The sequence below is a fragment of the Salvelinus sp. IW2-2015 genome, linkage group LG13 (genome assembly GCF_002910315.2).
Source record: "Salvelinus sp. IW2-2015 linkage group LG13, ASM291031v2, whole genome shotgun sequence".
NCBI classification, from domain to species: domain Eukaryota; kingdom Metazoa; phylum Chordata; class Actinopteri; order Salmoniformes; family Salmonidae; genus Salvelinus; species Salvelinus sp. IW2-2015.
The window spans coordinates 20,150,720-20,170,055 of NC_036853.1; the positions used below are offsets into that span (position 1 = coordinate 20,150,720).

A 19,336-nucleotide genomic window follows, 5' to 3' on the forward strand; every position below is an offset into this window, starting at 1 on the left:
GAACAGAGCGGCACGTCTTGGTCTTGTAATCAGAGTGCTAATATAAATACTGTGCATGCCAGTCTCTCTTCGCTAAGAGTTGAGGAGAGACTGACTGCATCACTTATTATTTTTATAAGAAACATTAATGTGTTGAAAATTCCAAATTGTTTGCATAGTGAACTTACACACAGCTCAGACACATACACAGTCCCGAAATCCTTAACAAATTCAAGAAAGCATACAGTATTATATAGAGCCATGATTGCATGGAACTCCCTTCCATCTCATATTGCTCAAATGAACAGCAGACCTGGTTTAAAAAAACAGATAAAGAAACACCTCACAGCACAACGCCTCTCCCCTATTTGACCTATATATTTTGTGAGTGTGTATTGATATGTAGGCTATGTGTGCCATTTTTAAATGTATGTAGTTCTTGTCTTGACCTGTTCTTGTCTATTAATGTTCTGTATTATATCATGTTTCATGTTTTGTGTGGACCCCAGGAAGAGTAGCTGCTGCTTTCTCAACAGCTAATGGGGATCCTAATAAAATACCAAAACCATGAGAGAAATAGACAATAAGGTGGATGAACCCATGAGAGAAATAGACAATAAGGTGGATCAACCAATGAGAGAAATAGACAGTAAGGTGGATGAACCAATGAGAGAAATAGACAATAAGGTGGCTGAACCCATGATAAAAAATATATATAAACATGTGCAAGATATTTGACCATGGAAGCGTGGATGAACCCCTGCGAGAGTATGTGAGAAATGTGTGGTGTTGAACTGTTCTGAACTTGGCTGCCGGGCCAGACTCTAGCAATGAGCTGTGAAGTTCAGGCTGACGCACTCACACACCCCTGTCAGTGAGGGGGTTTCCCTAACCTCTCCTCTCCCACCTCTCTACCTTCACCCCTCCTGTTTCCTCATAGACTCTAGCGTCAGTGACCCACCTCTTCCATATCTGCCCTCTCTCTCTACGCCAGCTGTTGACACCACTCTTATAACCAGAATTATAAATGATCAAAGCCTAAAACACCCCTATTATGTCCTGTGAGACTGTCTGTCCTTTACTCTCCAGGTGCTTAAGCCCCTCTCTTAACCATCTTTAACCCCTGTAGTCCCTCTAACCTCTCCTAGGCCCTTTGGTAAACCCTGTTAGCTTTGGGGGGGTGACATGGAACCACGGCACAGACAGACAGCTGCTCGGGCCGCGGGTGCCAGTCTAACATGCAGACACAGAGACGTGGCGCGAACACACACATATGCACGCAGGCAGGCAATTCTCTCCAAACCTGATCTGGGAAAGCTGGTCAACTCCCTCGTCACCTTCCGACTCAATTACTGCAATGCCCTACTTGGTGGTCTCCCCTCAAAAAGCATCCACAGGCTGCAGGAACCTGGAGATCTGCCCATATCATCCCCATTCTAGCCTCTCTCCACTGGCTACCCATCCAATTCAGAATGAAAGTCAAAATCCAACAGTTTGAGGCCTCCCGGGTGGCGGGATAGCCGCACACTCTAGGAGCTCAGATGCAAAAATGTAATGTCCAACGTTTTGACAGACAAGCTGTCTTCATCAGTTAACCCACTGTTCCCTGGTAGGCTGTCATTGTAAATAAAAATGTGTTCTTAATTAACTGACTTGCCTAGTTAAATTATTATTATTTCTTTTAAATGATACGTTACTTTCAAGGTCTAGTGTTTTGTCCTTGTCGCCTCCTCTATTATTTAGTGTATCTTGTATAGTTGTAGGCCGCTAGCTATCTTCAAGTTTCTCGCCTAATGTTTTTTTTAGCCTTTTAGCTTTTTTCTTTTAATGGTTGCGCTCAATATAAAGAGCTTTGTGATTTATGTTTCGAAATGAAAAGTGCTCTACAAATGCAATTTATTATTATTACATGGACGCATGCGCACACACACAGACATATGTACATACGTGCGCACACACAGACATATGTACACACATGCGCACACACACACAGACATATGTACACACGTGCGCACACACATATGCAGGCACTCACACACTACAACTACAGACACGCACACACACAAACACACACACAGGCACCTCTAAACTAGTGCTGAAAGAGGAACATAGGAGACAGTGCTAATACAGGAGACTAGACAAATCAAATTGTATTTGTCAAGTACATAGTTTACAGCAGGTACAAAAGGTACAGTGAAATGCTTACTTGCGAGCTCCCTCAACAGTGCAGTACAACATCAATAACAATAATAATCAAAAGTAAAATAATAAGTAAGTAAGAAGATAGTTTGCATAGTAATATTATTGGTATGTACACAATAGGATATAAAGTATATTATGAGTGTGTTATGTCAAATGTTTATACATATAGTGGAAAATAGATAGTGTCTTGTTTGGACTGTTGTATATTATGTAGTAATAGTAAATAAATAGAACAGCAATGTTGACTGTGTGTGTGTGTGTGTTTCTGTGTGTCTGTGTGTGTGTGCTTGTGTATAAGGGATGGATGTGTGGAGAGTCAGGGGTTAGCTGTTCAGCAGTTTGATTTCCTGGTGGTAGAAGCTGTCTCAGAGCCTGTTGGCCCGAGACCCGATGCTTCGGTACTGTTTCCCAGATGGTAACAGAGTGAACATTTCGTTGATTTCCTTGACGAACTTCCGTGCCTTCCTCAGACACAGCTTGGTGTAGATGTCCTGGAGGGCAGGGAGCTCAACCTCAGTGGTGTATTCTGCATCACCCTCTGTAGAGCCTTGCGGTTGAGGGCGGTGCAGTTGCCATACCAGAGGTGAGTTCAGCAAGGGTTCTGTTTGCGGCAAACATTTTACTTAGTTACATTTACAGTTGAACGATTTGAATGAACGTTCCAAAATGTTACGGTGAAAAGTCAAACAGCTACTTTTTTTGAGGATTACTGTGGTATTGTCTGTGGCAACAATCAAACTGCTAATTACTTTGCTGCTTCTACTACAAGTAATATAGCCTACATGACCACATTATTATTTGTAGGGGCAGTTTAGACCCGAAACAGACACTTACATTCGCCGCACACTACCTTCTCAGACTGTTCGCTAATGTTAGCGAACGGTCGTGGCTTACACAAAACAAATTGAATATGTGACGGACCAGCTCGATTCAGTCTTACGTAGCAACATTTGAAATTGTGTTTTTTATATTGGATAAAAGTAGAGACTCCGAGCTAGAAACTGGTGTATCATACACTACAGTTGAGGAACAATGGGAAAGTTATTCTGCTTTGAAACTTTTAACCCCACTTTTGAGAAAATGGCCATTGAATGTTTTGGTACACCTACTGGAAAGCTCTTCTTTGTCTACACCTATTCAGCATCGTTCACACCCTCTAAAGACTTAGCCCCACCCATCTTTTTAAGYATTCACATGTGAGGCCATGTGCTATACAGAGTTAGTACTATAGTGTACTAAACAACCAAAGATTTAAAGACTAAAGGCTGGTTTATACTACGTTTATTGACATGTCTGTAGACAGATGTAGTGACATCATGAACATTATATTGTTGTCCGACACCAAACTTGTCATTGTCGCTATAGAAAAGCATAACAAAAACAACAAGCTGCATGACATCAGCAGCCTGGTGGTACAAAATAGCATAACTGGTGCATTTTAACACCAATAAACCCATCCATTTACAAGGCCCTCCCCCGCCCTCCATTCGGCAAATCAGATCACGACTCCATTTTTTCTCCTCCCTTCCTATAGGCCGAAAGTCAAACAGGAAGGACCCGTGCTAAGGTCTATTCAAGGCTGGTCTGACCAATCAGAATCCATGCTTCAAGATTGTTTTGATCACGCAGACTGGGATATTTTACGGGTAGCCTCTGAGAATAACATTGACTTATACGTGGACACAGTGACTGAGTTCATCAGGAAGTGTATAGGGGATGTTGTTCCCACTGTGACTATTAAAACCCACCCAAACCAGAAACCGTGGATAGATGGCAGCATTCGTGCAAAACTGAAAGCGGGGAATATGGTTGAATGCAAACAGTGTAGTTATTCCCTCCATAAGGCAATCAAACAGGCAAAACGTCAGTACAGAGACAAAGTGGAGTTGCAATTCAACGGCTCAGACATGAGACTTATGTGGCCGGGTCTACAGACAATCACGGATTACAAACGGAAAACCAGCCACGTTGCGGACACCGACGTCTTGCTCCCAGACAAGCTAAACACCTTTGCCCACTTTGAGGATAGCACAGTGCCACCAACACTGCCCGCTCCCAAGGACTGTGGGCTCTCGTTCTCCGTGGCCGACGTGAGTAAGACATTTAAGCGTGTTAACCCTTGCAAGGCTGCCGGCCCAGACAGCATCCCTAGCCGCGTCCTCAGGACATGTGCAGACCAGCTGGCTGGAGTGTTTATGGACATATTCAATCTCTCCCTATCCCAGTCTGCTGTCCCCAATTGCTTCAAGATGTCCACCATTGTTCCTGTACCCAAGAAAGCAAAGGTAACTGAACTAAATGACTATCGTCCCATAGCACTCACTTCTGTCATCATGAAGTGCTTTGAGAGGCTACTTAATGATCATGTCACCTCTACCTTACACCCTAGACCCACTTCAATTTGCATACCGCCCCAATAGATCCACAGACGATGCAATCGCCATCACACTGCCCACTGCCCTATCCCATCTGGACAAGAGGAATACCTATGTAAGAATGCTGTTCATTGACTATAACTCAGCTTTTAACACCATAGTACCCTCCAAGCTCATAATTAAGCTTGGGGCCCCGGGTCTGAACCCCGCCCTTTGCAACTGGCTACTGGACTTCCTGACAGGCCGCCTCCAGGTGGTGAAACAACAACTACACTTCACTGATCCTCAACACAAGGGCCCTACAAGGGTGRGTGCTCAGCCCCTCCTGTACTTCCTGTTCACCCATGACTGTGTGGCTACGCACGCCTCCAACTCAATCATCAAGTTTTCAGACGACACAACAGTAGGAGGCCTGATTACCGACAAAGACGAGACAGCCAACAGGGAGGAGGTAAGGGCCCTGGCAGAGTGGTGCCAGGAAAATAACCTCTCCCTCAATGTCAAGAAAACAAAAGAGCTGATGGTGGACAGCAGAGGGAGCACTGAGTTATACTATAAAGCTGAGTTATAGTCAATGAACAGCATTCTTACATAGGTATTCCTCTTGTCCAGATGGGATAGGGCAGTGGGCAGTGTGATGGCGATTGCATCGTCTGTGGATCTATTGGGGCGGTATGCAAATTGAAGTGGGTCTAGGGTGTAAGGTAGAGGTGACATGATCATTGCTCCCTCTGAAACAGCAGAGGGAGCACGCCCCTATCCACATCTATGAGGGTGCAGTGGAGATGGTGGAAAGCTTCAAGTTCCTTGGCGTACACATCACTGACAATCAAAAATGGTCTATCCACACAGATAGTGTGGTGAAGAATTTTATGATGACAGAAGATTAACTTTATGTCCTCTTGTGCAGCAGGGGCCCTCGTAGGAGGATCAATGTTGTTCATCTCAAAGCGAACATTAAAAATGTTTAGCTCACCTGAGAGAGAGGCATCAGTGTTCGCCACACAGCTAGCTTTCCCTTTATAATCCATGATCGTTGGTAGTCCTTGAATTGTGATTACATTTTGTCCCTGTACTGTATTTTTTGTATCTTTGCTGGATTTATGGAGGTTGTAGCTGGTCTTCTTGTATTCATCCATATCCACAGATACCAGGCGCGGTCGTCCACGCTCTCGGTTTTGAGCATATGTTGCCATTTATCCACAGTTTCTGGTTGGGATATGTGCGAATAGTCACTSTTGGGATAACATCCTCTGCATTTCCTGACTGAGTCTGTGTACTTGTTGATGTTATTATCGGAGGCAACTCGGGAACATATTTTAAGCTTCATTTAACTAGGCAAGTCAGTTAAGAACAAATTCATATTTTACAATGACAGCCTACCCCGGCCAAACCCTCCCCTAACCCGACGACGCTGAGCCAATTGTGCGCCACCCTATGGGACTCCCGATCATGGCCGGTTGCGATACAGCCCGGGATCTAACCAGGGTCTATACTAACGCCTCTAATACTGACATGCAGTGCCTTAGACCGCTGCGCCACTCGAGAGCTCGAAATATTCCAGTCCACGTGATCAAAACAGTCCTGTAGCATTGATTTTGATGAGGGTGAGGAGAAGGGAGACAGGGGGAGCAGTGAGTAGGGCGGGGGGGGGGGGGGGAGTGTAGACCTGAGTGGGTCAGCGAAATAAAAGAGGCTGAGTGTTTACTGTATATAACTGATTTCAGTGTTCTCAGTCACAAATCAACATCCAGTAACACTTAGCAGGGAAATTCTTAGAAAGCCCTATATTCCTTTAAACTCTCTTTTCAGGCCTGGTTGGTTTTCCAGCAGATCGGATCAGAGTGATAAGGGAACAGAGGTTTCCAGGAAAGCACATGGCAGCTTGGTACCGTTGCTGCAGCTCTAGCTAATGAATTAATGCTAATAGATTACTGGAAATTACAGCTCTTATAAAGGCCCAAGACTGTGTGTGTGTGTGTGTGTGTGTGTGTGTGTGTGTGTGTGTGTGTGTGTGTGGGGTTTGTGGGGTGTGTGTGTGTGTGTGTGTGTGTGTGTGTGTGTGTGTGTGTGGGGTGTGTGTGTGTGTGTGTGTGTGCGCGCTCTCCTGGGAAAAAATAAGTGAGATTTCATGGTAATCGCCTGTGTGTCCTATAAAAGGGATATTGTCCATTTAGCTTATTGATTGAAAGCATCTCTCATCTCACGCTCTCTAGGGGATGAAATGAAAGGATGGAGAGAGGGAGGGGTGAGATGGATGAAGTAGAGGGAGGGGTGAGATGGATGAAGTAGAGGCAGGGGCTGTCCCATAGAGAGTCTCATTTGTCCACGTATCTAATGAAAAGATTGATGGAGAATCTCTCTCCCCTTACTCCACACCCTACGCTGTCACGCTGGAGAGATGGATAAAATGACCCGTCACAGAGCAATTTAACCCATGCCACTGCCTGTGTGTTTGGTCTGGTGCAGTAAGCTGTCAGATGTTGAGTTGCTTGGTCAACCAGCCTAGAGGGAAAGCGTGTGTGTGTTATCTGGGTGTATTTACAATGAACCAAACAGAAACATATGAAAGCAAACTGGGGGGGGGGCTACCTAAATTTATCCAATAGACATTCTCATTTTAGTTGCAAAACGGAACTGTTTGCAACGGTTTGGACTAATGATTACACCCCAGGTTAGCGACCACAAAACTCAACTGTCAACACTGACTCCTGGTTGGACTCACCTTGTTGACCTCTATAGCCACATACACACACCTCACCTACTGCTGGGTGATTGGTTGTTGTTGTGGTAATGGAACACTGGGCTGCTGAGCACTAGGAAAACACAACTGGCCTCTAGTCTGACAATGAAAGACGTGTGTGAGAGTGTGTGTGTTGGGGTAGCTATAGAGGTCTAGAGGGAACAAGGGTAAAATTACCAGATTTTGTCATAGAAAAATCAACCCCCTGCACACACACACACACACACACACACACACACACACACACACACACACACACACACACACACACACACACACACACACACACACACACACACACACACACCACACACACACACACACACACACACACACACACACACACACACACACACACACACACACACACAAACACAGCTGTTGTAGAGGTTAAGGGGAATGCAGACAGACTCTCCAGTAATGTCTGTGATGAGCCGGAGCTAAGCCATATGAGACAAATGGGGGTGGGGGTTGCGAAGGAAGAGGAAGATGGGCGTATATAAACACAGCTTTGGCGGCTTTGGCAGCTCTCTGACACATGTAAGCAAGGTGTGGAGAGAGAGAGAGAGGGAGGGAGAGGGAGAAAGAGGGAGAGGGTTCAGTGGGTTTACTGGGCTGTTCTGCAGATGTCGACCGACGCTCCACTATTTTAATGGACCTCTCTCTTTCCATGCGCTGACCCTCTCTCCTCCTCCTCCTCCTCTCCTCCCTCCCTCCCTCCCTCCCTTCCTCTTCTCCCCTCTTTCCTACTCTCTGTTCCTTTTCTCCTGTCGTTTCACTGAACCTACTTCCAGCCAGGACAACGGCAACAATAGACGAAACAAGATATACACAAAGCAAACGTTTTACTTCATAATTATCAGCTAGATATGTGAATCGTAATAATCTAGCTAGCCAGCAAAAATGACCTAAAACTAATTTTATGCAAGGTAGATGTACATTTTTCGTGGGTAGCTACCAATTCTTTGTGGCTAGCCAGTTAGCCCTATTGACTTATGGACACTGAACCGTCTTCCAGCCAGGACAATGACAATAGAAATGAAACAAGATATACACAAAGCAACCGTTTTACTTCATAACTATCATATATGTGACTCATTTCACGAAACTAGGCGTATGTCGCACGTCACTACTTCACAGGAGCAGCATCTGAACGTAAACATTTTTTTCTATCAAAATGTGTATTTTTGACAGAAATGCCTTCTGGAACATGTGAACTTTCATGTGCCTTAATAATAACAAACTTGTATTCCATCCATAAATACAAATAAATTGTTCAATTATGATCCTAGTTGGTTTAGCCATGGAAAAAGTCAGGAACCTTCTCACTAGCCATGATTGGCTGAGATAATAAATGGGCTGGACATGGCAAGAGATGACTTTGGATTGGTCTGCCATGTAGCGAACTTCTGTCTATAACGTCAGCTATTCAGTATGTGTTGACAGTCCTTTCTACTGCACCATTTTTGAAAGATATAACGTTAGCCATCGAGAACAACAAAAGTTTTGCTACTTTTATCAACAACATTGATGCCCTGATTTTAGCAGGTGCTATCGACAGATCAGTAGGAAAAAGGGATGGGCTACTGCTTGTTATAGCCTAATGTTACCTAGTTAACATTGAACCTAGTTTGTTAGCTTTAGCTACCTGCAGATTCATACTACAGCATTGACAATGTTTGTATTGGTAGTAGTATAAGTTGGGGTTATGCCAGTTCATTATTTAGCTAGCTACCTCAATTTAGACAAGTGTGTCGGGTAAGGGTCATCTAATAACGKTAAAATATATATAAAATATTTTTATCTGGACACTTTCTGTTTTTGATATTGCTATATGCAAGTTTGCAAGTACTATCACTGTACCGTTTACACCTTCTGTATCCTGTGCATGTGACAAATCAACTTTTATTTGATATAGCATGTGTTTACCACATGGCCTCATGTGAATCCTTAAAGACTAAGTCTGGAACCAAAAGGACCCTGAGGTACTTCCACCCCAAAGCCATAATACTGCTAAATAGTTAGTTAAATACAATATTTAACCAAATAGCCACCCGGAACATCTGCATTGACCCTTTTTGCACAATTTTGTTTTGCTCATCACATATGCTGCTGCTACTGTTTATTATCTGTCACTTTATTCCAAGTTATATACATATCTACCTCAATTACCTCGTACCCCTGCACATCCACTCTGTACCTTGTATATAGCCAAGTTATCGTTACTCATTGTGTATCTATTGCTTTTATTATGACGTGTTTCACTTTTCTATTATTTCTCTATGCATTGTTGGGAAAGGCTTGTAAATAAGCATTTCACTGTTAGTCCACAGCTGTTGTTTACAAAGCATGTAACAAATACTATTTTATTTTATTTGACCATGAGTTGTTAATCATGAGACATACACCTTGGCCTCTTGTTTCSCCAGAGATTCTATGGGCATAGTGGGAATGAATACAAACGTATCATCAGCATAGCGTCTTGTTTCTTCTCCTTTTATCATATTAGCCATGTGCGTATTGTCATTCACTTAGTTACTGCATAGCCTATAAGCACGGCACAATAATGCACATTCCTCACGCCTGCTGTTCAACCTATGGGCTCACTCTTGCAATTATCACCTTCCTCTCTCTCAACCAATGGCCGTTAATCTCGGGATGTATTTATATGTCAGTTTACCCATGTTCTTGCTGTTTTTCAGCAACAGCTTTCAACAACCATCAAACTCCCTACCACCACCAGCTATAATAACCTCAAGGCTGTCATTGGAACTCCTTTCCCCCACCGGGGGAGATTGGATGCCAGCAGCCCCGCGTAGGTCTACCTGCCATCACATGATCTGGCTCCGATTATCTTCCCTCGGAGAAGAATCCATTCCCCAAACTTTTTAATAAAATGTCATATTGCATTCCATCTTTGTTTTTCGTTCAGTTAAGCCTGCACTTGATTGAACTACCATGTGTAGATGCAACAGCTACAAAGTAGGCACAATCAGAATGTGAATAAGATCAAGACAAAGGGTGCATCATTCTCCTGATCTCCTCCTCTCCCCCTACTCTCTCTCTCACTCTCCCACAGCCAAACCCAATTCCGTTGCAGGAGGCAGGGATGGGACCTTTGTTAATAAACACTGCAAACCTTTATAGCACAATAAAATGTGTATTTTTGCTATTTTCATCCTTCTCTGCCCTCCCCTTTTGTCCTGTGCAAACAGATGCTCGAAAGTCCTGTGCAAACAGACTTTCGAGCACCTCTCTCATTATTCACTTTCTTCCCTTCTTTCTTTCCTAGTCACATCTCTCTCTCTCTCTCTTACTCCCCCTTTCTCCCCCCTCTCACTCACACTAACTCACCCCTCTCTCTCTTTCTCACTCCCCCCACCTCCCTCTCTTTCTCTGTAACGGAATCACTGGAATCAGGGTGCAGTCCTCTCTTGATTCAGAGTGGTTGGGTTAAATGCGGAAGACACATTTCTGTTGAATGCATTCAGTTGTGCAACTGACTAGATATCCCTTTTCCTTTCCCTTCCCAGTCAGAATTGAACCCCTCCACAATCCAAAGCAGATGTGTGAGAGTCACACACACACACACATTGTGGGGTGGTGGAGAGAGAAATAAGCAGAAACAGCTCATTGCTAGGTTACCACTAAACAAAACACAGGCCAAGGCCTTGGAGTGAGAACACCTTTTTTAGAAGGCTAAATGTGAAATTGTCTTGTAAGAGCAGGGGAAATAGTTCTGCTGAAACTTTGTAGCCCTTTGTGTTTTCCTCTCTTTGAAGCTCATAACCCTTACCTCTATATGTCTTTTTCTGTACATACATACACTTAGATGAGCCAAATGCCCTATTTTTTAAAAGAGAGAGTGTTCCTTATAAACAAGTAGAATCAGGTCATGAGTCAATTATGAAACCACTATAACAAGGGGCGAATTGGTAGACGTTAACTTTTCTCTGAAACGCGCACGCACGCACACATGCACACATACACAGGACTGAGGGGAATTCCTGTGAATAATATGTAACTGGTAGAAGTTTGGCTCTGCCAGCAATTTTGGCTTTTTCAGCAGACATCAATGTTTACTTTAGATAACTGATGTTTTTGCATGTGTGTGCATTTGTGAGCAACTGCACATTAATGTGCGTGTGTGCGCGTGTGGTTTACTTTAGATGTCTGTGGGCAGATTGGCCGTCTGGCAATTCTGACAAATGTCGGATGGTCGAAATTGGCATGTACAGTACCAATCAAAAGTTTAGCCACACTTACTCATTCAAGGGTTTTTCTTTATTTTTACTACTATTTATTATTTAAACACATTTTTTCAAAGTAGCCACCCTTCGCCTTGATGACAGCTTTGCACACTCTTGGCATTTGCTCAACCAGCTTCACCTGGAATGCTTTTCCAACAGTCTTGAAGGAGTTCCCACATATGCTGAGCACTTGTTGGCTGCTTTTCCTTCACTCTGCGTTCCAACTCATCCCAAACCATCTCGATTGGGTTGAGGTCGGGTGATTGTGGAGGCCAGGTCATCTGATGCAGCACTCCATCACTCTCCTTGGTCAAATATCCCTTACACAGTCTGGAGGTGTGTTGGGTCATTGTCCTGTTGAATAACAACTGATAGTCCAACTAAGCGCAAACCAGATGGGATGGCGTATTGCTGCAGAATGCTGTGGTAGCCATGCTGATTAAGTGTGCCTTGAATTCTAAATAAATCACTGACAGTGTCACCAGCAAAGCACCCCCACAGCATCACACCTTCTCCTCCATGCTTTATGGTGGAAACCACACATGCAGAGATCATCCGTTCATCTACTCTTCGTCTCACAAAGACACAGTGGTTGGAACCAAAAATCTCACTTTTGGACTCATTAGATCAAAGGACATATTTCCACCGTTCTAATGTCCATTGCCCGTGGTTCTTGGCCCAAACAAGTCTCTTCTTATTATTGGTGTCCTTTAGTAGTGGTTTCTTTGCAGCAATTTGACCATGAAGGCCTGATTCACACAGTCTCCTCTGAACAGTTGATGTTGAGATGTGTCTGTTACTTGAACTCTGTGAAGCATTTATTTGGGCTGCAGTCTGAGGTGCAGTTAACTCTAATGAACTTATCGTCTGCACCAGAGGTAACTCTGCGTCTTCCTTTCCTGTGGTGGTCCTCATGAGAGCCAGTTTCATCATAGCTCTTGATGGTTTTTGCGAGTGACTTTAAGAAACTTTAAACGTTTTTGAAAGTTTCCGTATTGACTGACCTTCATGTCTTAAAGTAATGATGGACTGTCGTTTCTCTTTGCTTACTTGAGCAGTTCTTGCAATAATATGGACTTGGGTCTTTTACCAAATAGGTTTATATTCTGTATACCACCTCTACCTTGTCACAACACAACTGATTGGCTCAAACGAAGGAAAGAAATTCCACAAATTAACTTTTAACAAGGCACACTTATTAATTGAAATGCATTCCAGGTGACTACCTCATGAAGCTGGTTAACAGAATGCCAAGAGTATGCAAAGCTGTCATCAAGGCAAAGGGTGGCTACTTTGAAGAATCCCAAATATAAAATATATTTTGATTTGTTTAACACTTTTTTGGTTACTACATCATTCCATATGTGTTATTTCATGGTTTTGATGTCTTCACTTTTATTCTACAATGTAGAAAATAGTAAAAATAAAGAAAAACCCTTGAATGAGTAGGTGTGTCTAAAACTTTGACTGTTACTGTATGTGTATTGCACTGTTGAGGTGAGCCAGTGAGTAAACATTTTGCCGMTTTTTATAATTAAACCAATGGGACAAATGAGTCCTAGMGGGCAGAACAAGGAAAGAGGTGGGCAGAGCCCAGCACGAGCTAGCGATATCTTATTTGCGTGTTCTAGCACACATCTGCATATTTCCGTAAGGGTATGCCTACTCATGGTCCCGTGTGGCTCAGTTGGTAGAGCATGGCGCTTGCAACGCCAGGGTTGTGGGTTCATTCCCCACGGGGGGACCAGGATGAATATGTATGAACTTTCCAAATTGTAAGTCGCTCTGGATAAGAGCGTCASCTAAATGACTTAAATGTACAAATTTAAATGTACTCTGTGAAGTGCGCGTGTGCAATAACTCAATTTGCTTTTACACTCCTTAACAATGCAAAAAAACATTTTTTTTTACTGTTGCAAAGGGTAAAAACTACAAAACTTAGTCCACTCTGTTCATAACAGATTCTAGMTTTGGGAACAGAAAACTATATTAAGATCAAATGTTTCATCGATGAGAAAATGTGTTGGTCAAAATTAATCTTCTCCTACTGCCGGCCAGTGGAAACTCCAAGTGGATGCTTCACATTTGTACATCAGGTGAAATATCTGTCTCATTGTTCTATCTGTGATTTCGCTGCAACATTGATAGTTGAAGTCGGAAGTTTACATACACTTAGGTTGTCATTAAAACTATTTTTTTCAACCACTCCACAAAGTTTTTGTTAACAAACTATAGTTTTGGCAAGTCGGTTAGGACATCTACTTTGTGCATGACACAAATACTTTTTCCAACAATTGTTTACAGACAGATTATTTCACTTATAATTCACTGTATCACAATTCCAGTGGGTCAGATGTTTACATACTTTAAGTTGACTGTGCCTTTGAACAACTTGGAAAATTCCAGAAAATTATGTCATGGCTTTAGAAGCTACATCATTTGAGTCAATTGGAGGTGTACCTGTGGATGTATTTCAAGGCCTACCTTCAAACTCAGTGCCTCTTTGCTTGACATCATGGGAAAATCAAAAGAAATCAACACAGGGCTGTAACCCAAACAAAGAGCGAGTTGTAAACCTGTAAATGAATGCACGGTACGAGACCCGTAATAAAAATACACGGGACGAGACCCGTAATAAAAATAGCACACTAACATGGTAACACGCACGCTGATGCAATAGAGCACAGGTACTCACAGGACCGGACATGGAACAATAATCAACCAGGACAATTGGGAACAGAGGGCACATATATACACACACTTATCAGGGGGAATGTGAACCAGGTGTGCATAATGAGACAAGACAGTCCAGGGTTGGTGGTAATGATCCAGTTCAGTGACGCCTAGAAGGCCGTGACGTAGAGCTGGTGAACGGATTGAGCAGCAGTACCGGGGAATCCGTGACAGTGATGTGGTGACCAAGGAACTTGAAGCTCTCAACCTGCTCCACTACAGCCCCGTTGATGAGAATGGGGGCGTGCTCGGTCCTTTTCCTGTAGTCCACAATCATCTCCTTTGTCTTGGGAGAGGTTGAGGGAGAGGTTGTTGTCCTGGCACCACACGGCCAGGTCTCTGACCTCCTCCCTATAGGCTGTCTCATTATTGTCGGTGATCAGGCCTACCACTGTTGTGTCATCAGCTAACTTAATGATGGTGTTGGAGTCGTGCCTGGCCGTGCAGCCATGAGTGAACAGGGAGTACAGGAAGGGACTGAGCACGCACCCCTGAGGGGCCCCCATGTTGAGGATCAGCGTGGCTGATGTGTTGTTACCTACCCTACCAACTGGGGGCGGCCCATCAGCAAGTCCAGGATCCAGTTGCAGAGGGAGGTGTTTAGTCCCAGGGTCCTTAGCTTATTGATGAGCTTTGAGGGCACTATGGTGTTGAACACTGAGCTGTAGTCAATGAATAGCATTCTCACATAGGTGTTCCTTTTGTCCAAGTGGGAAAGGGCAGTATGGAGTGCAATAGAGATTGCATCATCTGTGGATCTGTTGGTGCGCTATGCAAATTGGAGTGGATCTAGGGTTTCTGGGATGATGGTGTTGATGTGAGCCATGACCAGCCTTTCAAAGCATTTCATGGCTACAGACGCTAGTGCTACGGGTCGGTAGTCATGTAGGCAGGTTACCTTAGTGTTATTGGGCACAGGGACTATGGTGGTCTGCTTGAAACATGTTGGTATTACGGGCTCAGACCAGAAGACGTGCATAAAAAGAGCCTCTGCGGTTTGCATGGCCGACGAGAGCCCAGGCAGAGGAAGGAGGCGACAAGCTTTGGAAAACCGGTCGAGAACGGTTTTCCAAAGAACGGTGGTGTTCCCCTAGGAGGGGGGAAGGTCTGTGACAAAGTCCACAGAGAGGTGAGACCAGGGTCGTTGTGGAACCGGCAGGGGAAGGAGCTTTCCTTAAGGGAGGTGTCTGGGTGTCTTAGACTGGAGCAGGAAGATGGAGCAGGAAGAGATGTTAACCTGGACGTCCCTAGCCCTCAGTCAGGCAGGCGATGGTACGGCCTATCTCAAGATGACCCGACACAAGTGCCGTGTGCTCCCAGGTAAGGAGGCTGTCCTGCACACCCGTGGGCATGTAGGCTCAGTTCTCCGCACACTGTGCAGGTGCGGGTTCCGTACGCAGGACCGGTGACGTAGAAGGCCGGTGACGTAGACTTCCGGAGCTGGTGAACGGTATGAGCAGCAGTACCGGGGGAATCCGTGACATTTATCTAATAAATATGTTTATTCATTCACAACTAGGATGTTGCTGGGCTCAGTACAGGCAGTGTGTTCCCCTGTCTTCTGGCACCAGTGAGAAAGGATGCTAGGCTTAGCAGAGACAGCTCAGGGACGAGTGCGGTGGAGGTAGGTAGAAAAAAGAGAGAGAGACACACAGATGAACTGCCTATTCCCTAATATGTAATAGTAATTAACAATAAGGTGGGGGGGGGGACTTGTGACATATGACACAATAATCCTAATTATGTCTACATGTAGAAACACTTAAAAACTGCAAATTAGTTCATAATGTGTGTTCCCTATAATTGTCTAATAACTATTTATTCATTCGCAACTAGGATGATGCTTGACCTAGCACAGACAGTGAACCAGATAATGATGGCCCATCATCAAGTTGAGGAAATAGAGCATGCAAGAGAAGCAAATGCCCAAGAAAAGTCAACAGAGGAGATCAAGGAGAATCACAGACAGAAGGACAGCAGAGGAGAACAAGGAGAAGCACAAACAGAGAGACAGTGACAACAGAGAAGATGCAGAGACAGACAGCACAACAGGGAGAAAACAGAAAACAGAGGCACAGTTGTAGTGGTGAGTTGTATCTCCAGACACTACCACCTGTGTGTGTAAGTAGTGTGTCTGGGGGGAGGGGGGGGGGGTTACAGTGCTCTTTCTGTTTTACTCTGAGTGGTCGAGAGCGAACGAGGTTAATGAGTCTGTGTGTGCATGTGTTTGTGTCCGTGTGCGTGCGTGTCTGCGTGCTGCCATTTTAGAGGGCGAGGGTGTTTGTTAGTTTTAGAATGGGTCATAACTTTGTGCTCATTAGGCAGTAGTATATGTGCTTGTGTGTATGTGCTGTGTCCAGAGCATATGGTGTCATGCCCTCCATATGTGTCAAATGCACCATGCACAAATATATTAAATCTACACTTTGAATGCTGTCCACCACATTCATCATTTCAGAAGGTAAATATGTAAACCATTACCCATTACAGACACAGTTGGAATGTATTGTGTTGTGTATTAAAGAAATATTTAACTTGATTAAAAACATGTTGGTATTTGTTCATATTTTCCATTTACTGTAAGTTGACTAACTACTGACTGCCCATATTAACTGCGGGACGACACCGGCCTCAGGGGACGACCACAGGGACGCGGTGCGGGTCTACCGCAGGAACCCAGCACCGCTCCTCTGGGCCGTACCCCTCCAGGTCCATGAGGTACTGGAGACGCCCCGCCCAACGCCTCGAATCCAGGACTTCACGGACCGAGTAAGCCGGACCTCTCGATGTCCAGAGGAGGCGGGGTGTCACTGGGTCCAGCCTCAGCGGGGGGACCAGGCACCACTGGCCTGAGGAGAGACACATGAAGTCGGGTTAATGTGGTAATCAACAGGGAGTTGTAAATGGTACGTTACCTCATTAACCCTCGTCAGGACTTTAAACGGCCCCACAAACCGCGTGCTCAGCTTCCGGCAGGGCAGGCGGAGGGGCAGGTTCCGGGTGGGGAGCCAGACCCGGTCGCCTGGAGAGAAGACAGGTGTCTCACTGTGGTGGCGGTCGGCCTGTTCCTTGTGCTGAAACCACTTGTCCACCGCAGGGGCTTCGGTCTGACTCGGATGCAAAGGTGCCAGGGCCGGCTGATACCCTAAACACTCACTGGAAAGGAGTGAGGTTAGTGGAGGAGTGGCGGAGGGAATTCTGCGCGTACTCAGCGCAAGGTAGAAAATCCACTCACTCCCCCGGCCGGTCCTGATAGTAACACCTCAGGAACCTGCCCACTTCCTGATTAACCCTCTCCACCTGCCCATTAGCTTGAGGACGATACCCGGAGGTGAGATTGACCATGACCCCCAGGCGTTCCATGTGAGACAAGACAGTCCGGGGTTGGTGGTAATGAGTCCAGTTCAGTGACGCCTAGAAGGCCGGTGACGTAGCCCTCCGGAGCTGGTGAACGGAATTAGCAGCTGTACCAGGGGGATCCGTGACAACCATATGGAGTGAGATTTGTTTTCTTTGTTCTGTAAGTGTGTCTACCACGATTCGCACGCATATTCAACATAACTCACAAATAAAACTGATCTGTGAATATATAAAAATATTTCATAATTAATACCATAATCAGTGGAAAAATATTTCACAAATATTCACCATAAATCACAAATAAATCGATGGTCTGTAAATATATTCAACATAGCTCACAAATAAAACTACCATTTGAGCAGATGTAGAACGATTTGTGAGCAAATGTTCAGAAATCCCTAACATTTACAACTATGGTATGTGCATTTTCACATTCAAAAAGTGCTTGTGGATCTGTATTCTGTGTTAACATTAAGAATGTTGAATTTCTTTTTCCACCTGTCGATATATTACAATCCACAAATGTGGCCTCAGATGAGAGTCGGCTATCCATTAATTTGAATAATCCGTGTTACACGTGATGTGCAGAGTGATGACATCACTGCATTCTCATTCGGCCATTTCTTGGGAGAACACTTTCTATCTAGAATAATTAACAACTTCATGAAATGTGAGTATAACATTTATTTATTAAATGAATGATGTTTTAAAATGTTCAACAAATCACTTTCATACGAATGCAAAATTAGATCATTGGGGCATGCAACGCCGAGTGTGTTTTCGAGATCATAGTTGGGCACTACCGCAATATCTAGCAGGTGAAATTGTCAGCTGTTTTGACGAATAACCAACATTAAAATAACTACTGTATTTAGTTTTTCATTCAGGAATGTGTCAATTATGAAGAACCACTCAGTTTTAAAATCCTGAATTGGTGATCTGGATAGCCAGCTAATGGGAAATGTCGCAAATTATCTTCTTTAATCTGTGATTTGTTTGCATGACTGCGGTCAAGGTAAGAATTTCTAACATTATCTGAATTTCTAACATTATTAAAAATGATAAAAAATCTGTTTTCTGCTCCATATAGGCTTGCTTGCAACTAATGCCTGGATTTCAACCATGCAACGCCTAGTTTTTAAACCATGCAACAGCTTGTTAGCCACTCCCAATGCTTTGGGGCTGTGCTTTGCCCCTTGAGTGTTCTGARTTCTGAGAAATMGTTTACCATTTTATTGTCACTAGAACTCACTACTGTCAACGTGGGGTGACGTAGCTAGCTAGTTAACCAACAGCAACTGGAATGCCACACTCCTTTAGCAGCTCTGCAGTCAAGTAAACAAACTCACTGATGTCTAAAACAGCTGGACAATAGGGCATTGAGCCTGTCATTGTTCTATTGACTACTATTACAGACCAAACTAAATATTATATGCCCCCCCTCTCTCTTTTCACTCTTTTATCAAGAATGTTACAGCGACTTATTGAAACCTGGCCTGTGTGTACACTACTAGTGGAAGTTTACAGCTTATAAACCTGTATCATAATTTGTCCTTAATCCAACCTATTATCGATCCTGTGTCACTCTAAAAAAAAAAACTGTTAGAAGTTGTGATGTTGGTGGCACTACTTTTTTAGTGGTCCTGACTCATGACACCTAAAGTTACCAGCAAAGTATCAGGATCAGGATTCTA

At 44.1% G+C, this 19,336-nt stretch overlaps 1 long non-coding RNA gene across 2 annotated transcripts in view; it reads left to right on the forward strand.

The window, feature by feature from the left end:
• The window catches only part of LOC111971654 (uncharacterized), a 75,571-nt gene extending 58,814 nt beyond the window's left edge, over positions 1-16,757 (forward strand). The window contains exon 4 of one of the 2 annotated variants that reach the window (XR_011480784.1): positions 16,119-16,757. This is a non-coding gene — a long non-coding RNA (uncharacterized lncRNA). Of the gene's footprint in view, positions 1-10,001; positions 10,209-16,118 lie in introns of those variants that run through there. The other variant, XR_002878281.2, reaches the window with a different exon arrangement.
• The last annotated feature ends 2,579 nt before the right edge of the window (positions 16,758-19,336 follow it).